Raw genomic sequence first — 19,071 nt, 5'->3', positions numbered from 1 at the left:
GCCAGTATCACACTATATGTTAACTAAGTGGAATTTAAATAAAAATGTGAAACAAAAATAAAACAAAATTTAAAAAATAAAATCACTGAATGGATAAAGATGTGGTATACACACACGCGCACACACACACACACACACACACACACAATGGAGTATTACTTGGCATTCAAAAAGAACGAAATCTTGCCATTTGCAACTACGTGCATGGAACTAGAAGGTATTATGCTAAGTGAAATTAGTCAGTCAGAGACAGACAAATATCACATGACTTCACTCATATGAAGACTTTAGGATACAAAACAGATGAACATAAGGAAAGGGAAGCAAAAATAATATAAAAACAGGGAGGGGGACAAAACATAAGAGACTCTTAAATATGGAGAACAAACAGAGGGTTACTGGAGGGGTTGTGGGAGGGGGAATGGGGTAAATGGGTCAGGGGCTTTAAGGAATCTACTCCTGAAATCATTGTTGCACCATGTGCTAACTAACTTGGATGTAAATTTTTAAAAAATTAAATAATAACAAAAAAATAATAATGATAAAAAATAAAATCATGAAATCACTACCTGTTTTAAGAATGAAGTCTAGACTTAATGACTTAAATCACTAAAAGCTATTGGCAATAAGATCTACATCAGGTTATTTAACGGGGATAAGACATTACTACAACATATCAAGAAATGTCAATGTCAGTAACATAGGAGATGCTCAACGCGATTGGTGTTCTAAACTGACAGAGCGGATACTTACCTATAAAGTGTGGGTTGAAGGGCACAGGATGATCACAGACCTCCTTCACCTCAAAGGACTTACTTATCAGGATTCTACAGAGCCTGATATTCTGATTTTCTCCCAGTTTAAGGACTGTCTCAAAAAAGATTCCAGTAAAAAGAAAAATATGTTTCCTTGGAAGAAGCCCCATTTGGCCCGGGTTACTTTATCATGTATAGAGGGAAAAACCTGATGTAGAGAGAGTTCGGGAAAGCAGGAAGAAAGGGAAGAAAGAAAAGGAAGAGAGGTTGAGATGGTAATATCCCTCCACCCAATCTCTAGACCTGCACTGTCCTATATGGTAGCCTCTATTCACACGTGGATATTTAAGTTTAAATTAACCAAAATTAAGTAAAATAAAAAATTGAGCTCACCCATCGTATTAGTCCTTTTTCAAGTGCTCAATAGCCCCGTGAGGCTAGTGGCTACCATATTTGTCAAACAGAACATTTCTATCACTGCAGAAATTTCTATCAGACAGTACTGCCCTAGTGATATATTCCCCCTACAGGGGAATCATATCATATTCTTGAGAAGCAATGGGTTTTAAAAACAGCTGAACAAGTGGATTCTACTAGAGAAAAACTATCTTGTAGCCCTTCTTAGCTTTTCTGTATTAAGATAAAAAAAACAAGAAGCGGATGTTTTGTTGCAGACTAACTTACACAGGAAAAGGACAGGATGGGTCACAGGGAAAAAGATGTAGCCATAGCAAGCTAGGGGTCTCTTCCTAAGCAGCCCCAAATGAGGACAGTTCACCTGCGGACACTAAATGGAGACTGATACTGAAACACGTTTTCCTGTAGAGCTAAAGACTAACTATGTGTTGTGTGCAATATGAAGTTCTCATGGCTTGGTGGGATCCTTTGTCATCCTTATGATTTCAAGGTTATAGAACCTCCCCCGCCCCCCCAGCCTGGCCACGTATTTTATAGATAGGGTAGCTGCTACCTGACCATAAGGATTATACAAGAATCAGCATTAAAGAGGCTAGATTCTTTTTTTTAAGTAAGTTATTTGAATTTGAACCCAGGTGTACCCAGGTGTATGTGACTCATAACTCTAAACTATTAAATCATATCATGCTGTTCCTATGAGGAGGAAAAAAATATCATGAAAGGGTATCTTAATTTGGACAGAAATAAGTAAAGGGAAGGCCACGATGGAAGAATCCTCTATATTGCTTTGGCAACGTTGGGGAACCTATGGCCTGATCATAGTTACGAGAGACACAATACTTATGGCTTCTCTGGGTCTCAGTACCCTCTTCTGTAAAGTAAAGAGGTTGGACCAAAAGATCTTAAGCTCCTTTCAATCCTACATAATTGTTTAATACCCTATATTTCTATAAAGCATTCAATGTGAAGCCTTTTAAGTGAGGATTACTTTATTATCTAGTAAAAATGGTTTTATTGGCACATATATTTTTAGTGCTAAGAACGGACATCAGTGCACATTAGCTAGCCACAAAATTGATAGTTAACAAATTAACTCAGTAGCCGATTTCTCCAGTGCATGTGAACCCTAAAAGGATATTTTAATTAAAAATAAATTATTTTTTAAAAATAGGACTACTGTCCATTTTTGCCAGATTCATTACCTGGAAAATGTTTGCATATATATGGGATCTTCATATGCATGTGTGTTAGTTTCTGCCCCTCCTGTTCCCCCAAGCGAAACATGTTTATGCTTGAAGCTGTTTTGTGAATCCCAAGAAAGCATTTGAAGAAAATTAAAAATCTCTGCCAAAAACTATAACCATCACCAAGCTTGGTCATAAACTTTAATTGGAAAACTGATATTATGTATCTTTATTACACTTTGAAAACATGAATAATATATGTAATCGTCCGAGGGCTGAGCTATGAACATTGCTTTATTGTTGAAACATAAATAAAAGTGTACTATATTATCAATTAGTGTCCAGCTTCTTTGGGAAAGTGAGAATAAAATCTGTTAAACCTCAGCTGGTGATTTACATTCTCAAACATCTTTACTCACAAGCCTAAAAAGCAGGCTGGTAACAGTCGCCAAAACAGTTGCCAAGACAACTTATCTCTGGATTTAGTACCTACTGCATCAGGAAAGACGCCTACGAGGAATTTAATTAACTAACGCCTCAGCCTCTTTGGCCAAAAAAGGATGGATTTTCCTTTAACTCAAAGTCCCTAGAGTATGAGATTCAATGGAACGAGGGTAGACGCAGACACACGAGATAGACATACACATGCGCACTCACAGATGCTGGGATTTAATTATAATACGAGGCTAGTTTTCAGGTGGGTTGACATAGAATCTGCCTCAGTAGTTCATACATGTTTACTGAATAAATGTAAATAAACATGTAGCTATAACGCTCTATGTATTTATATTATATTATAGATGTTATATATAATATAAATGTATATATTACATACAAATATATATTTACATTATGTATGCATATATGTTTATATTTATATATTTGTTTATATATAATTCATTCATTCATTCACTTTCCTTCTTCTTCCCTCTTCCCAGAAAGAAATAGGCAACTTATGGAAGTTAATTGAAACAAAATTAGCATCACAGATGAATCAGATATAAAATTGATAGGAAGTTTAGAATGTTAGAACGAAGTTTCATCATTGGTTCTGAGCTTCCAGGTAACCATGGCAATAATGGAAGTAGAACAAATTGTATGGTTTACATTACTGCTCACAAAAGGGAATGCTTTTACTCTCCTAAATTCTAACATTATTTTGGGGTGGTTGTTTGAAAACCATACTTAGCATTATAAAATTCCTAGTACCATACGGTTATGTCATGCTCTGTACATGCTTTTTTTCCCATTTAATCCTCACAACTCGCCACTAAAGCCCAAAGTCCGCTGAGCTAGTAGAAAGTACTATATGAACCTTGCTTAATAGTGTAATTAGTGTTTACCTGGGTTATACATCCTTCTTTCCCACATGCTCCTCCTTTAAATGTCCAACTCAAAGATCAGGATGTGGGGCCGAGCACCAAGCTTTCATACGCTATGCGTTTCAAACACAACTCTAATCTCCCACCTTTGGGTACTTTTTCCCCACAATGGGCAATAGGTGGGTAGTTTTCCCTATCCTTTATGAGCTCCAAATACACATGACAAAAGATCTGCATTCACATGCTGGCAATTTCAGACATGCATAGTGTTGTGTCCTTTTTAAACATATTTGCATGTTTTAATCCTCACAATGAATAAAAGCAAGCAGATGAATACTGATTCTCTGTTTAAAGTTTTTTTTAATGTTTTTAATGTTTATTTATTTTGAGAGAGAGAGAGAGAGAGAGAGAGAGAGTGTGTGTGTGTGTGTGAGCAGGGGAAGGACAGAGAGAGACAGGGAGACACAGAATCCAAAGCAGGCTCCAGGCTCTGAGCCATCAGCACAGATCCCAACACAGGGCTCGAACCCACGAACTGTGAGATTATGACCTGAGCTGAAGTCGGAAGCTTAGCCAACTGAGCGACCCAGGTGCCCCAACTGCTTCTCTGTTTATATGCATTAAGAAATGCGGGTTCTTTCCATAATTTGGCTATTGTTGAGAGTGCTGCTATAAACATTGGGGTACAAGCCTAAATGTCCATCAACTGATGAATGGATAAAGAAATTGTGGTGTATACACACAATGGAGTACTACGTGGCAATGAGAAAGAATGAAATCTGGTCCTTTGTAGCAACGTGGATGGAACTGGAGAGTGTGATGCTAAGTGAAATAAGCCATACAGAGAAAGACAGATACCATATGTTTTCACTCTTATGTGGATCCTGAGAAACTTAACAGAAACCCATGGGGGAGGGGAAGGAAAAAAAAAAGAGGTTAGAGTGGGAGACAGCCAAAGCATAAGAGACTCTTGAAAACTGAGAACAAACTGAGGGTTGATGGGGGGTGGGAGAGAGGGGAGGGTGAGTGATCGGTATTGAGGAGGGCACCTTTTGGGATGAGCACAGGGTGTTGTATGGAAACCAATTTGACAATAAACTTCATATATTGGAAAAAAAAAAAGAAATACGGGTTCTGTTAAAACACAAGTCTTTGATCCCTCCTTAGTGCCCATACTTCATATTTCCTTTCTTCCTGTAGATAATCTGGCAACTAAATCATAACTCATATACCTCCAGGATACTGTTTAGCTCATCAAGCTAGTCATTCGCTAAATAGGAAAGCAATGACTTAATACAGTTTCAGGATATTCCTAATCGTCTGCCTCAGGGTAGAATTCTGAGCTAGCCAAGTCTGTCAGGTAGTGTTAGCCCTCTGACTTTGTCCTTCATTGTCAAAGGGTTTTGTTTTTGTTTTTGTTTTGCGATTCTAGAACCTTTTCATTTCCATATGAACTTTCAAAACAGCTTGCCAATTTCTGCACACCCCCCCCCCCCAAAAAAAGCCTCCTGGAATTTTGATTGGGATTGTGTTGAGTCTTCCGATAAATTTGGAGATAACTGACATCTAACATATTGAATCTTTCAACCCACAGACAAAGTACATCTTTCCACTTATGTAGGTCTTCTTTAATTTCTCTCATCAATATTTTACGGTTTTCAATATACAGGTTTTACCCATCTTTGTTAGATTTATCCCTAGGTATTTCCTATTTCCAAATATTTGTTGCTACTATATTTAAATACTACTGAGTTTTGTATATTCTTGTAACCTGCAACTTTGCTAAACTCATTAGTTCTAATATATGTTTTGTATCCATCAAATTTTCTACATAGACAAAGCCACCTACAAGTAAAAATAAGTTTATTTCATCATCTTCAATCTGGATGCAATTATTTTTATTTTTCTTGCCTATTTGCACTTGCTAGAACCTTCAGTAAAATGTTGAATAGAAGGGATGAGAGCTGATGTCCCTGACTTGGTTCTGACCTTCAAAGGGAAATAATTCTGTCTTTCATCACTACGTTAACTGTAAGGTTTTTTCATAGATGCTCTTTATCAGGTTAAGGTATCTTCTTTTCCTAGTTTGCTGACAGCTTTTCTTTTAATGTTTATTTATTTTTGAGAGAGAGTGAGCAAGTAGGGGAGGGGCAGAGAGAGAGGGAGACATAGAATCCGAAGCAGTCTCCAGGCTCAAGCTGTCAGGACAGAGCCCAACGTGGGGCTCGAATTCACAAACTGTGAGATCATGACCTGAGCTGAAGTCAGACGCTTAACCCACTGAGCCACCCACGCGCCCATGCTGACAGCTTTTTATAAGGAGTTGCTGTTTGCATTTTTCTCTGCCCGCATGCAGTTTTCTTACCTACATATACTGATCCGTCCTCAACTGAAGCCTGGAGAGGGAAACCTCTGAAGCTTTCCAGGGGTCCCTGAATATGCTGCTCTCTCTCTCTTCAGTACCCCACTCATGCCAACTCTAGCCACTTTTTCTTGGACTCCCACGTCCATTTCGCCAACATGGGGAGACCAGCAGGCTCAGCCTCAGTCCCTCCTGCCAGCGACATAAGCTGGAAACTCTCTCAAAGCAGTAATCTGGGATAGCGTAGAGCTCACTTTATTGGTTTTCTGTCTTTCGAGGATTATTGCCCTTTGTTGTGTGATGTCCCATGTCTTAAAAATTATTGTTTCATATGTTTTGTCCAGTGTTTTAGTTGTTTCTGAGGGACAGTTAGCATCAGAGTCCCTATTATTCAGGTGGAAGCAGCAATCTTTCCTGGGGAGTTTCTACACATGTACAATCCTAGGCCTTAATCTATACAGAAATCACGGGCTAGGTCTTGAGAATCTGTACATTTTCTTTTTTTAAAAAATTTTTTTTCAACGTTTATTTATTTTTGGGACAGAGAGAGACAGAGCATGAACGGGGGAGGGTCAGAGAGAGAGGGAGACACAGAATCGGAAACAGGCTCCAGGCTCCGAGCCATCAGCCCAGAGTCTGACGCGGGGCTCGAACTCACGGACCGCGAGATCGTGACCTGGCTGAAGTCGGCCGCTTAACCGACTGCGCCACCCAGGCGCCCCGAGAATCTGTACATTTTCAAATTTGTTTTTTTTTTTTTAATTTACTAACTTTTGAGAGAGAGAGACAGAGTGTGAGCAGGGGAGGGGCAGAGAGAAAGGGAGACACAGAATCAGAAACAGGCTCCAGGGTCCAAGCTGTCAACACAGAGAACAACGCAGGGCTCGAACCCACCAACTACAAGATCATGACCTGAGCCGAAGTCAGACGCTCAATCCACTGAGCCACCCAGGCGCCCTGAGAATCTGTACATTTTCAAAACTCCACACTGAATTTATTGACAATACTGGCTTGTAAAGTTCAGACTTACCCTTACTTTATATCTCCTGAAACCTGTTCTATAGGTTAAGTTTCAGAGCATGACAAGGACGCTGGAACCAAGTTCTCTGCCTCTTTAACCTCGGTTTCTTCTCATCCCCGTGTGTACAACCACTGTAATGTCTGCTACATTAGTGCTAATGCTGGGAAGGCTAATTTAATTTCATACACTTCAGTAAGGCTTAACATCTACATGTGCAAAAAACCAACTATAATATAAATCAGGTTGCTCACCAGAAATTGGGTATTTCTTGCACTGTGGTAAATATTACATGCTTGTATCAGATGAGGAAGGACAAAAAGTGTTCTATTATATATATGTAATCATCTTCCTAAAGAGGAAGCCATCAAAGTTTGTATGCAGCGAATATTCTATTCTATTTCTATTCAGGATTTCTATTCTCTTTTGTCCTTTATGTGTTACTGGATTCCTTCCCAAGATAATACCACTCCAATAATCATATTGCCCAATGGTATTGGTTACTCTTAGACGTGTTTTAAAATACAGGTGGGTAGTCATCTCTTCGTGATGTCTTCTCACAAAATTCTAGGTGGCTTTACTTATTTCCACCCCTGAATGCTTAACGTGTAGGGCACATAGTATTTTAGCTTTCTTCACGGTGCACTAACAATGTGTATTTGGATGATGACACCTGTACATTCTCAAATGAATTTTCCCAGGTAACTGATTTCATGGAAATTGTTGACTTCCTATTTCTCCTATTCAGTTATTCTAGAAATATTCAGAAATGGAGAATATATGATAATACATTACATAATATGAATATATAATTATGAACACATTTATGATTACATAATTTAAAGATACATATAATATGAATATAGATTTATTTCTTATTTTCTGGTATTCTGCCTGGGAACATCTGAAAAACAGATAACTGAGCTATATTAAGTTTAATTAATATTAAACAGCATTAAGTTGGCAAGTCCCCTGATTCCTGTGCTGCCTGGTTTCTGATCTCGTGGGTATCTAAAGTGGCTTACAATGGCTGAATATGTGAGGAGTTTTTTTTTCTATTTGGGGTTCTTTGGTAATGAGCACACCCTGATAGTAACGCCTTAGGATTGCCTGTGCCCCCACTGATATACCGCTGATTTTTAGGGAGTCAAGAAAAATCCCTTTGGCGGGGCCTAATCCCTTCATGCAAATGTTAACTCTATGAAATTTTATCTTTCTGTTCTTCAGATCATCTTTAAATTATTCATAGCCTGACAAACAATGTGTGAACAAAAGAAGAGAATTTTGTTATACTTCAACAAGTTGATTTAAGTTTATTTATTTATTTTGAGAAAGAGAGAGAGCAGGGAAGGGGCAGAGAGAGAGAATCCCAAGCAGGCTTCGTGCTGGCAGCACGGAGCCCAACACAGGGCTTGAACCCACACACTTTGAGATATGACCTGAGCGCAAGTCAAGAGTCAGGCGATTAACCAACTGAACACGAGCTGCCCCCAACAAATTGATCTTAAGCCCAAATGCTGTTTAGACTGTGTGGTTTGAGTGAGGGTTTAAAAGGATAAGTGGGTCATATGTACACATGCAGCTGAAACTAAGACCATCCCACCAACCTCAGTAGGAACCTTGGTCATGTGCAAACCTAGTTGATGAGGAACTCAACTCTCTGTAACTGCAGTTCAAATATAGGAACTAGCCCAATCCACCGATCAGGAGAGTCCTACCAAAGAAAACAATAACATGGACATATTTTTATCTCAAAGAGGTATCAGAAATCATCTGATGTTACATTTCTCAAATTTGTTGGGAAGGGGGACAATAATGAGAATTACCTGGTTCAGTGAGGAACAGAATGGAGGAGTATTGAGGATATACAGCTTGTCAGAGCTCCAAAGAGATCCTTTTTAACTCTTAACATAATTTATGAATCACGGGTCCAAATAATGATTTATATAGCCTTGGCTGTAACCATTCAAACCATCCAGCAAGGGAGCTTTCAAAAATCTTACCATCCAGGTCATATCACAGCCAAATTAGAATCTCTGGGTTGGACTTAGGTACCAATACTCTGAAGAGTCACATAGGAGAGGTTGGGAATCCATAGGCCTATAATAGCGGGGAGCTTGCTAACACCAGACCCAGGATAAGGACCCAGCTCATATTTGAGTAGCCACAAAGAGCCTCTCCACTTCCCTCTAGACACCTCTCCAGCTAAGAATTACTGTGCCCTCCAGGGAAAGTGTTATCTTTAAATGAACAATTTTTTTCTTTAATTGTGGTAAAATACACACGTAAAATTTACCATCTCAACCATTTGTAAACGGACAGTTCAGCAGCGTTAGATATATTTACATACTTTGCAACAGATCTCAAGAACATTTTTATCCTGCAACCCTGGAACTCTATACCCACTGAACGCCGACTCCCTATTTCCTCCCCCTTCCATTCCCTGCAAAACATTTTATTTTCTGTTTTTATGAGTTTAACTACTTTAGATACCTCATATAAATGGGATCATATAGCGTATGTCTTTTTGTGACTGCTTATTTCATTTAGCATAATATCCTTAAGATTCATCCATGTTGTAGCAAGCAGCAGGATTTCCTTTTTTTTTTTTTTAGCTGAATAATATCCCACTGCATGTGTATACCACATTTTCTTTACCCATTCATCTGTCCACGGATATTTGGATTACTTCTACCTCTTGGCTATCGTGAGTAAAGCTGCAATGAACTTGGATATGCAAATGTCTCTTTGAGATCCTACTTTGAGTCATCTTGGATATATACCCAGAAGGGGGATCATATGGTACTTCTATGTTTAATTTTTGAGGAATCTCCATAGCTGTTTTCCATAATGGCTGCATGATTTTTACTTCCCACCAACAGTGCATGAGGGTTCCAAAAAATATGGAATGCTTCGAGAATTTGCATGTAATCCTTGTATAGGGGCCATGCTGATCTTCGGTATTGTTCCAATTTTAGTATACGTGCTGCTGAAGCAACCACTAATCAAAAACTTTTGAGATAATTTTCAGAACTTATTAATAAATCCCATGGGAGTGACAGCTTGAGTCTCCCAAATTTATAAAAACCGCATGTTTGAATAATTCATTTTAAGAGGAATCTGATAAATGGTCAAGGCAAAGTTACTAAAGGGAGCCCTCAAAGCATAGTCCCCAGACCGGATCATCAGCCTCATTTGGGAATGTGCTAGAAATGCAGATTCTTAGGCCCCACCCCGGACTTACTGACTCAGAAATTCTGTGGGTAGGATCCAGCAACTTGTTTTTTAAAAGCTTCCTAGTTTTTGAAGCATACTAAGGTTTGAAATGTTCTTTCGGTTATGATTTTATGGATCTTAAAAAGAATCCTCTAAGCTCTGAGACTTTTTCTATTGATGCTGGTAATGTCAATGAATATATTCCTTTCTGTTTTATTTTGCTTTTTGTTGTCTGTCTATTGCTTATTTGTTTGGTAAAACAGCCTTGCTGTAAGTATCAGTGACTTCAGGATTAAAAGCTAGCTTAGGCAGTAGTTTATAGTATAAACTGTAACAATATTAACTTCTTGGTCATTATGTATTCTGTAAAATGAGGAGACTAGACCAAAGATGGTGAATATCTGCCTTACACCACTTTTGCAGAGCCCAAGGCAGACATTGCTAATTGATCAAGACACTCTACCCCACCCAGCCCATGTAGAATCCTATAATCCTTCTTAACACAGCCTTACCAATGAATTAGACTTATGAGATGAAATCCACTTGCCACCACATAATCTTTATTGTCCCTTCTAGCTATGTCTTCAAATAATATGCACTCCAAACACTATCCATTCTAGGGTGTTCTCTACAACTGTAAATACTCAGTGAGCTTAGTTTCCTCAACTATAAGATAATACTAATGTTATCTACTTCATGGGGTGTCTTCTTTAGGAGTCTTTAGGGAGATTAAATGAAATATTGTATTTGAACCAGCTAGATCAGTGCTAGGCATAAAGTTTTAAAAGTATCATTAAACTTTAGTTCCTGCATTCTTTACAATTTTTTCTTAGCACTCACCTTGGCCGACAACTACAGCTGATCAAGCGCAGTGCTGCTCTGAGAAGCATGAGTGCTCCTGGTACTGACCTGGCAATAATGAGGATTGACTGATTTCTTAGCCTTTGCTTCCATTACAGTGCTTCCCTCATCATTCTGCTTACCAAGTCTGCACTTTGGCTGAACTAGTGCCTTTGGGTGAAAAAGGAGCCCTTTTACTTCTTAGTTAATCTAATCTCACAACAGAAAAAATCAAAATGATTATATTATCCAGCACAAAACTAAACTCAGAATACATATAACCAACCTTTTGATGCTGACTTAGTAAGATATTAACGAGCAGGTTTCCCTCCTGGAGTAGATGTACAGAAGTTAAGATTTATTGAGGACTATGCATGCACAAAAGCTCTGTTAGCCAATTTGCTGTTATATCTGATTTATTCCCCACAAGAAGACTTTAAGACACGCACAACTACATTGTTTCTGATTTACAGATGAGAACACTGAGGTCCAGAGAAGTTAAGAAACATAACCAAAGTCATAAGCTTGAAAAAGGGATCGACTACCTAATTTGCAGAGCCCAGGGCAAAGTAAAGATGCAGGGCCTCTTATGTGAAAGATTATTCAGAATTTCAAGGCAGAGACTGAAGATCATTAAGCCAAGCTCAGGGATCTCTGCACGGGATCCAACCTACTGCACAGGTTGTAGGTTCGTGAAGTTGGCCTTACCGGCGTCAGAAAAGATTCTAAAACTTGTGTCATTTCTCTATTCCAACAATGGGAAAGGCAAGTCACCCAGCAGGAAGTACATCTTGGATCCCTGGCCCCAGAAAGACGGTGAAGAGCTACAGGGAGTAAGAGTGAAACCCAAAGAACCCAGTCAGCTTCATGGGTTTGACAAGAGATCCCAAGGAGCAGCCCCAATAGATGAAGCAGCACTGGATTTGAGTCAGAAAACCTGGGCTCAGATATTGCCTTGGAAACATTATTTGAATGATCTCAAGCAAGTCATTGAGCCCTACTAAGCCTCTGTCTCCTCCACTGAAGAAGTGAGGGTCCACCACCTTTTCTTAATTCACAGATTGAACCACTACAGGGGTTGAAGCACATAACTGCACACAGTATGCAGACAAGTACGTGAGGATAGCACCTTTGGAGCCATTAACTGCAGCCCCAACGCTCTACCCCAACTACCTCTTGTATCCAATGATTTAAGTGGGTGCTAAAGGGTCTCTAGGGCAGGATGAAAATCTAAACTGTGTTCAATAATGGGATACTGACATAGAATGGCAGATGGTTGAACTACAGGGAGGTTAACTAAAGGCTGCAGGGACCATCTAGGAGAATTCATTGAACACTTAATAGGTTCTCAATCATCATCTTGGGTACAGATTGTTTTTAATATTAACAGTGAATGACTCTGAGATTATAAAGCATCTATCTAGATTGCAAAAAAAAAATGCATTTCTTTACTTTCTTTTCTTCCTGGTCCTCCTCTCCCATAATCACTCCAAGAATTTCAGCATTGCTTTTTTGGCTTTGGTCCAAAGAATTATGATCACGTTGGGGAAAGAATATGTACAAGCTGTCCATTGTGCTGAACACCCTTTTCTCCTTAGCTGTTGTTATTGTCAGTGGTCTACAGCATCCCTCACAGAGTTCAACTGTCTATAGCAGTGACTGAGACATGCCCACCATTATTGGTTTGAGAGGAAAGTATACTGTTTCAGGGAGCGAGCCATTCTCTGTGTGGTAATCTGCCATGGTTACATGAGATGAGTGGCCTTGAGTCCAATGTCACAGCTCAAGGTCTCATAGCCTGCATCCACATACACTAATGGATATTTTTGTGAGACTCATCCATAGGACAGGTCGATATGATTAGAGAAGAGTCTACCATCAGCCACACAATGTACCTAGTGGTAGATCTCTACTAAGGTGGGGAGGCAGGTGTAACACTACTTTATCCCACTCCAAAAGGTCAGCCTCATATCTTCTTACCATTTCCTAGCAAGGTGAGAGTAAATAAAGATTTTTCCTTAAGAATCTGGGGCTTCACCACATTGGGGCTGCCATCGTTAGTTGCTCTGCCACTGCGTTCAGCTGCAAGTGGTTGAGCTCATCCTTGCCTGTCTCCATGAGATCAAGAGCAATTTATCTGCTTCTCTCCTACCTTCTTAATGACCCCCAGGATTGATGTCTATCTTCCCATATTTCCATCCTTGACCTCTAAGACAATAATTACTTTGATCTCCCTCTCTCCTTTGATGATTCACCATTTACTCAACAGATATTTATTGAGCAATTGGTAATAACCAGGCACCATTCTAGACACTCAAAATTCAAGAGTGAACAGAAAATCATCCCTGCCTTCACAAAGCTTACATTCGAGCCCCAAGGTCTATTTTATTTCCTTTCTCAATTAGTGGAAGTTCAAAGGATACTCACTTCATATCACCCAAAGGCCCCAAATGTAACCTCCTAAATAAAACAGCACGAGTTGGTATATTTTCAAGGTCTAAACTGTTTAGTGTTATTTAGTCAGCATGTAAAATTTTAAGAGAAAGGAAGAAGTAGGTTTGACACAATAGGAACAAAAGTCCACATTGGACCTTAAGAGTTAAAGTAAGAAATCATGGGGCACCTGGTTGGCTCAGTTGGTTAAGCATCCAACTTTGGCTCAGGTCATGATCTCACTGTTCATGGGCTCGAGCCCTGCGTTGGGCTCTGTGCTAACAGCTCAGAGCCTGGAGCCTGCTAAGGATTCTGTGTCTCCCTCTCTCTCTGCCCCTCCCCCGCTCATGTTCTTTCTCTCTCTCTCTCTCTCTCTCTCTCTCTCTCTCTCTCTCTCTCTCTTTATCTCTCTCTCTCAAAAATAAACAAACATTAGAAAAGATTTTAATAGGAAAAAAAGTAAGAAACCAAACTTCCGGGTGCATTATGGAGAACGTTTCTTGAAGCAAACTTAAACCAGCCCTTGTGGCTGTTTTATAAAAAGGGTGACAAATCCCAAGCAACAATGCCATGGAACCTTTTTCAGAAGGTGTAATCTGTGGGACAAAATTCAATGATTGAATCACTGCTTTATTTTACTTACTTCTATCCTGTGATCATTCCAAGAACCCCAGCATGGCTGGCTCTCTTAGATATCACAGTCAATGGGGTGTTGGATGAATGGATTCACCCAGCAATCAATTAAGTGCTGATGAAAAGGAATCATAGCCTTGGAAGCAGGAACCATGTATACCCCACATAGAGAAGCTACAACACTCTTAAAATCAAAAGCCCAGAAGGTGCTGAAGCTAAGAGCTTACTTAGTAGAAGAGAAACAGGGTGATAGGAGGGATGGTCCAAGGGAAGTAGTGAGAGAGGAATTTGAAGGCAGATTCCAACTGTGAGTCATGACCTAGATTGGCATAAACTCCTGTGAGAACCTCCTCCCCTCTCATCCCACCACGAGACATGAAGGAGATCAGAGAAAGAATAGAATAGTAAGAGTGGCCTGGGTTCCGCAGTTAAGCAGGTAATGGTTGGGGACTAAGTTGTCATTCTGAATTCACAGTGTACAACCACAAGTGTCCTGTAATATTTGCCTTAAATACCTAGCTGCTTCTCCCCCTGCCATTCTGAGAGTGATAGAAACTGATGGAATCATTAGCAGATGCCCCAGTATCATAGTCGTCTCTGTCACCCTCTTCACCAAATCACTCCACATTTTGTTCTACTTGGTGACTGGTGGGTAGGCTGTAACTGACAGAAGAATCTAAAATACCATCTTGTCAAGCACAAGTCTAAACTAGGTCTGCATGACTTCACGGGTTTAGGACAAGGGTTAAGAAATATCTAATTTTAGCAGATTGAAATTTGCAGAAGTGTTGAGAGCCAGAAAAAAAAATCCTTAATACTCAATAAGGGATCCTGCTGAGACATCCAAAGCACCTCAAGTTTTTAACACCTTTTAAAAATCACTTATTCTCATGCTTGTGTACTGCACGATCTTATTTATGGTCAGGAAGACCCAGAATACCATCTCAACCTTGCCACTAGCTGTGTGACCTTGGTCTAATTACTCTTCTTTTTTAGATCTCAAATTTTTCAATGAAGGTAATAATAACTACCTTTCGTGACTGATGCAAACATTAAATGAAATGATAGAAGTGTGAGGGTTTAGTAGTCTACATTCTATTATAGCTTCTCAATATTTGCTTAATAATAAATGATTACATGAATGAATATTAATACATGGGAAAACATTTATTTCCTTTTCTTATATATTCTCATTCCAGAGTCATCTAAGACATGAACATAAAACATAAACACTATTTATTTTTTCATAAGAATTTATACTTTATAAAGTGAAACCTTGTATGTCTCATTTAATCCTCCTAAAAGCTCTTGAGAGACAGTTTAGGCTGGGGTTATCACTTCCATGTTACAGAAAGGGATGCAAAGGGCAGTATTTTTTATTATCCAAATCCATGCAGTTAAAGGAAAGAAGGAAGGAAGGAAGGAAGAAAGGAAGGAGGCAGGAAGAGAAGGAGGCAGGAAGAGGGAGGGAGGAAAGGAAGGAGGGACTCAAGCTCAGATTTTCCAACTCGAACTCCATATTTTTTTCCATTTTGAAAACCACCATCCCACGTATCCTTGAAAACTGAAGGAACCCATCTGTCGTCATTGGACCAGTTATTAACACAATCAAAATAGACATTTCCTTCCTGACTAAAATGAATTAATGGCTTAATCTGTCTACAATAGCATTCCTGGACAACACAAGAGGCTTTCTCATATAAGGCTGTCAGAAAAGATTCAAACTCAGAAAAAGCAATCTTTCAATTATCTTCAGTTGTGCTAACTCCAAGGTGGCTTCGAGGGGAGCGAAGATCAGGACACAGTCATCTCAGGTGTGTCATTCTTAGTGTTCTGACCTGCCAGTCAGTACCTAGAACAATTGCAAATAAAGCCATGGGTAGGTTTGGGATGAAAGAGACCTTTTATATCAGACACCAAAGAGGTGGACTAAGTCAGAAATTCCAAGAACACTTGGCCACCTAAATGGAATGATGTAGTTAGAGAGGGAGGGTGCCAAACCATGAGAGACTCTTAAAAACTGAGAATAAACTGATGGGGGAGGTGGGGGGTGGGGGGAAAGTGGGTGATGGGCATGGAGGAGGAGACCTGTTGGGATGAGCACTGGGTGTTGTATGGAAACCAATTTGACAATAAATTTCATATTATAAATAAATAAATAAATAAATAAATAAATAAATAAATAAATGGAACGATGTCCTGAAATTAAGTAGACAAATTAAGGTAAGGGTGTCTGGGTTGCTCAGTCGGTTAAGCATCTGACTCTTGGTTTCAGCTCAGTTCATGATCTCGTGGCGTAAAGAATTCGAGCCCTGCATCAGGCTCTGTGCTGACAGTGCACAGCCTGCCTGGAATTGTCTTTCTCGCTCTCTCTCTCTGTACCTCCCCTACTCATGCTGCCTCTGTCTCTCTCAAAAATAAATAAATAAACTTAAAAAAAAATTAAGGGTAGAGGGATGTATAAATATTTACTGAATGTCTACTACAAGCTAAGCACTAAGGTGAAAACTCTAGATATGGTACCCTATTTAATCCCTCCATATACCTAAAAGGTAGATATTTTTAATTCTCATTGTACAAAGAAGATTCTGTAGCTCACAGAATTTAAGTTACTTGTCCAGAATTAGTGGCTGAGCTTCAGTCTGAACCCCGACTTGTCTGAACCCAAAGCCCGTGTTTTATCACCTGGCTAGGAATTTTCCACTAGCAGTCCACAGATGAGAGCAGGGCTGACAGAAAAAAGACAACTATAGTTATCCCTGTCCCTTTTTAATATCAATATGCTGATTCAGTACATCTGAGATGGATCCCACACTTCCAGATCTTTAACAAGTTTTCTGGGTTATTACAAGGGACAGCTAAGTAGGAAAAGAGACGCCATGTTGCCTACTCAGGAGACAAAGACATATTTCTTACAGCCATGGTGCACCCAAGGTGCAATGCCCTTTCGAACTCTCACTTACCTTCACTAATCAGTGATTTTTATGACTTTACAACATGCTAGAAGCTCTCAGCATTAGTCAAAAGTTAGGAAGGAGCCTTTTCTTCAGACCACTTAGTCTTCACCATTACCCAACTGGCCACATAACATAGATTCTCCCCACTGGCACCAGCCAGAGAGCCCCCAGCCCTTCACACAGACATTCAATGTCTCCCAGGCTGGGTTCTGAACTCCTGTTCTTTTAAGATCTGACACGAGCTGTCTGCTTACTGAGGGTAGTTCTCACGCATTCAAGGGAACAGAAAATGCACTGTTCTCTCCAGCCTCCAGAAAGCTCCCCTGATCTCCTCTTAACCCACCAAGCAAAGCAGCCCTTACTTTCAATGAGAGGACCACTGTCCTCTGGTCTTTCTCCACACTTTCTCCTTAACAGGGACATTGAATGGTTAACTAGGATGTACGAAATATTTTAGGTTCAAGAATTAACGGTAACATTTTTTGCCTTTTATGGGAACCAGATGAGTCTAAACATGCCTGAGTTAGTCTTGTATCCCCAAGGCTGAACAGCTACTTCTTCAAAGCAACAGGAAACAAAACACAAGTTTGAGTCTTCCGATTCTGCAACATTAAATTCTCATTAACCCACCTTGCCACACTGTTTACAGACTTGGAGGCAAAATGAGATGGCATTCAAATCAACGTGCGTGTACTTGGCCATAACAGGTACCTAATATCGAGTGAGCAAAATGTGGAAAACAAAGCAACTATAAAACATGGCCCATCCCTCACAATGTTCATATAACCCTATTGTGAAATGGAGTATATGTGAAATGCCCTTGGACTTTCACACTTTGAGAACTTTCTTTGTTCTATTATTCACTACCTCCAGCACTCTTTGAATCTAGGTTTTCTATCCTGGTCAAAAAAAATTTTTTTTTAATTATAACACCAATATACCACAAAATAAGATGTGGCAAGGTACTATGAAAACAAAAAGTTTATACCAATGTAACAGAAATTATTAAAAAAATAAGAAAAAAGTAGAGAATTTTATCACTGCATTATGCAAAAACCTCACCTCTGGCTTCATCTTATTTTTTCCACCCTAATTTTTTTTTTTGTCCCACTGTCATCATCCACTTAGGCTTTAATTGGTTCTTCACTGATTGAGTTCAATGTATTTGAGGAAAATGCCTTAAATCCTCTCTGTCATAAGATGAGATATTAAATAAGAAAAAAATCCATGGAGATTTATTTATAGAAAATCGACAAAATGGTGCCAATTCAAGTGATGCATAGAGATACAAACCTTTAAAGGAGTCAGAAGAGGTAGAGATTGAGGAATTCATCAGGAAAGGCTGGATGGAAGACGTAGAACAAGCTAAAGAGAATCCACAGGAAAGAACAGGATACGAACAAAATGTCACGTGTAACAGACAATGGGGTTGCCTGATTGCCTGATCAGATCAGTGTTCATATTGGCAAGCAGTAAAAGAGAAAACTGAAAAACACAGGTGGCTGATGAAATACAAAATTGTATGAGAAGAAGTATATCCCAAGTGGGATCTATTCCAGATATGCAGTACTGGTTCAATATTTGAAAACCAATCAGTGCAATCAACTTAACTTATATAATCTAGTAACTTTAGCTAATGACAATGTATATGTATTCATTTATTCATTGTAACAAATGTACCATAATAATATAAGATGTTCATAATCGGGGAAAATGGGTGAAGGGTATGTAGAAACTCTATACTATCTTCATAATTTTTCTATAAATCTAAAACGGCTCTAAAATTCAAAGTTAATAACTAAATAACTAAATAAAGAATTTTTTGAGGTAAATCAAGGAAATAGAGGCTATTAAATCTCAAAGAAACTTACAAGTGCCCACCCAAGGTCAATCAACTGGTTATGACTAAGTTAAAATCAGATTTGAGATCTCAG

The 19,071-nt window shown here is 39.2% G+C and overlaps 1 pseudogene; it reads right to left on the bottom strand.

Moving 5' to 3' along the window:
* Positions 1–9,955: 9,955 nt before the first annotated feature.
* LOC122496175 lies at positions 9,956–10,056 on the bottom strand (annotated as a pseudogene).
* Between the last annotated feature and the right edge of the window lie 9,015 nt (positions 10,057–19,071).

The sequence above is a fragment of the Prionailurus bengalensis genome, chromosome F2 (assembly GCF_016509475.1).
Source record: "Prionailurus bengalensis isolate Pbe53 chromosome F2, Fcat_Pben_1.1_paternal_pri, whole genome shotgun sequence".
In the NCBI taxonomy this organism is placed as follows: domain Eukaryota; kingdom Metazoa; phylum Chordata; class Mammalia; order Carnivora; family Felidae; genus Prionailurus; species Prionailurus bengalensis.
The sequence above is the reverse complement of the archived record's forward strand: the minus strand, read 5'-3'. Positions and strand labels throughout refer to the sequence as shown.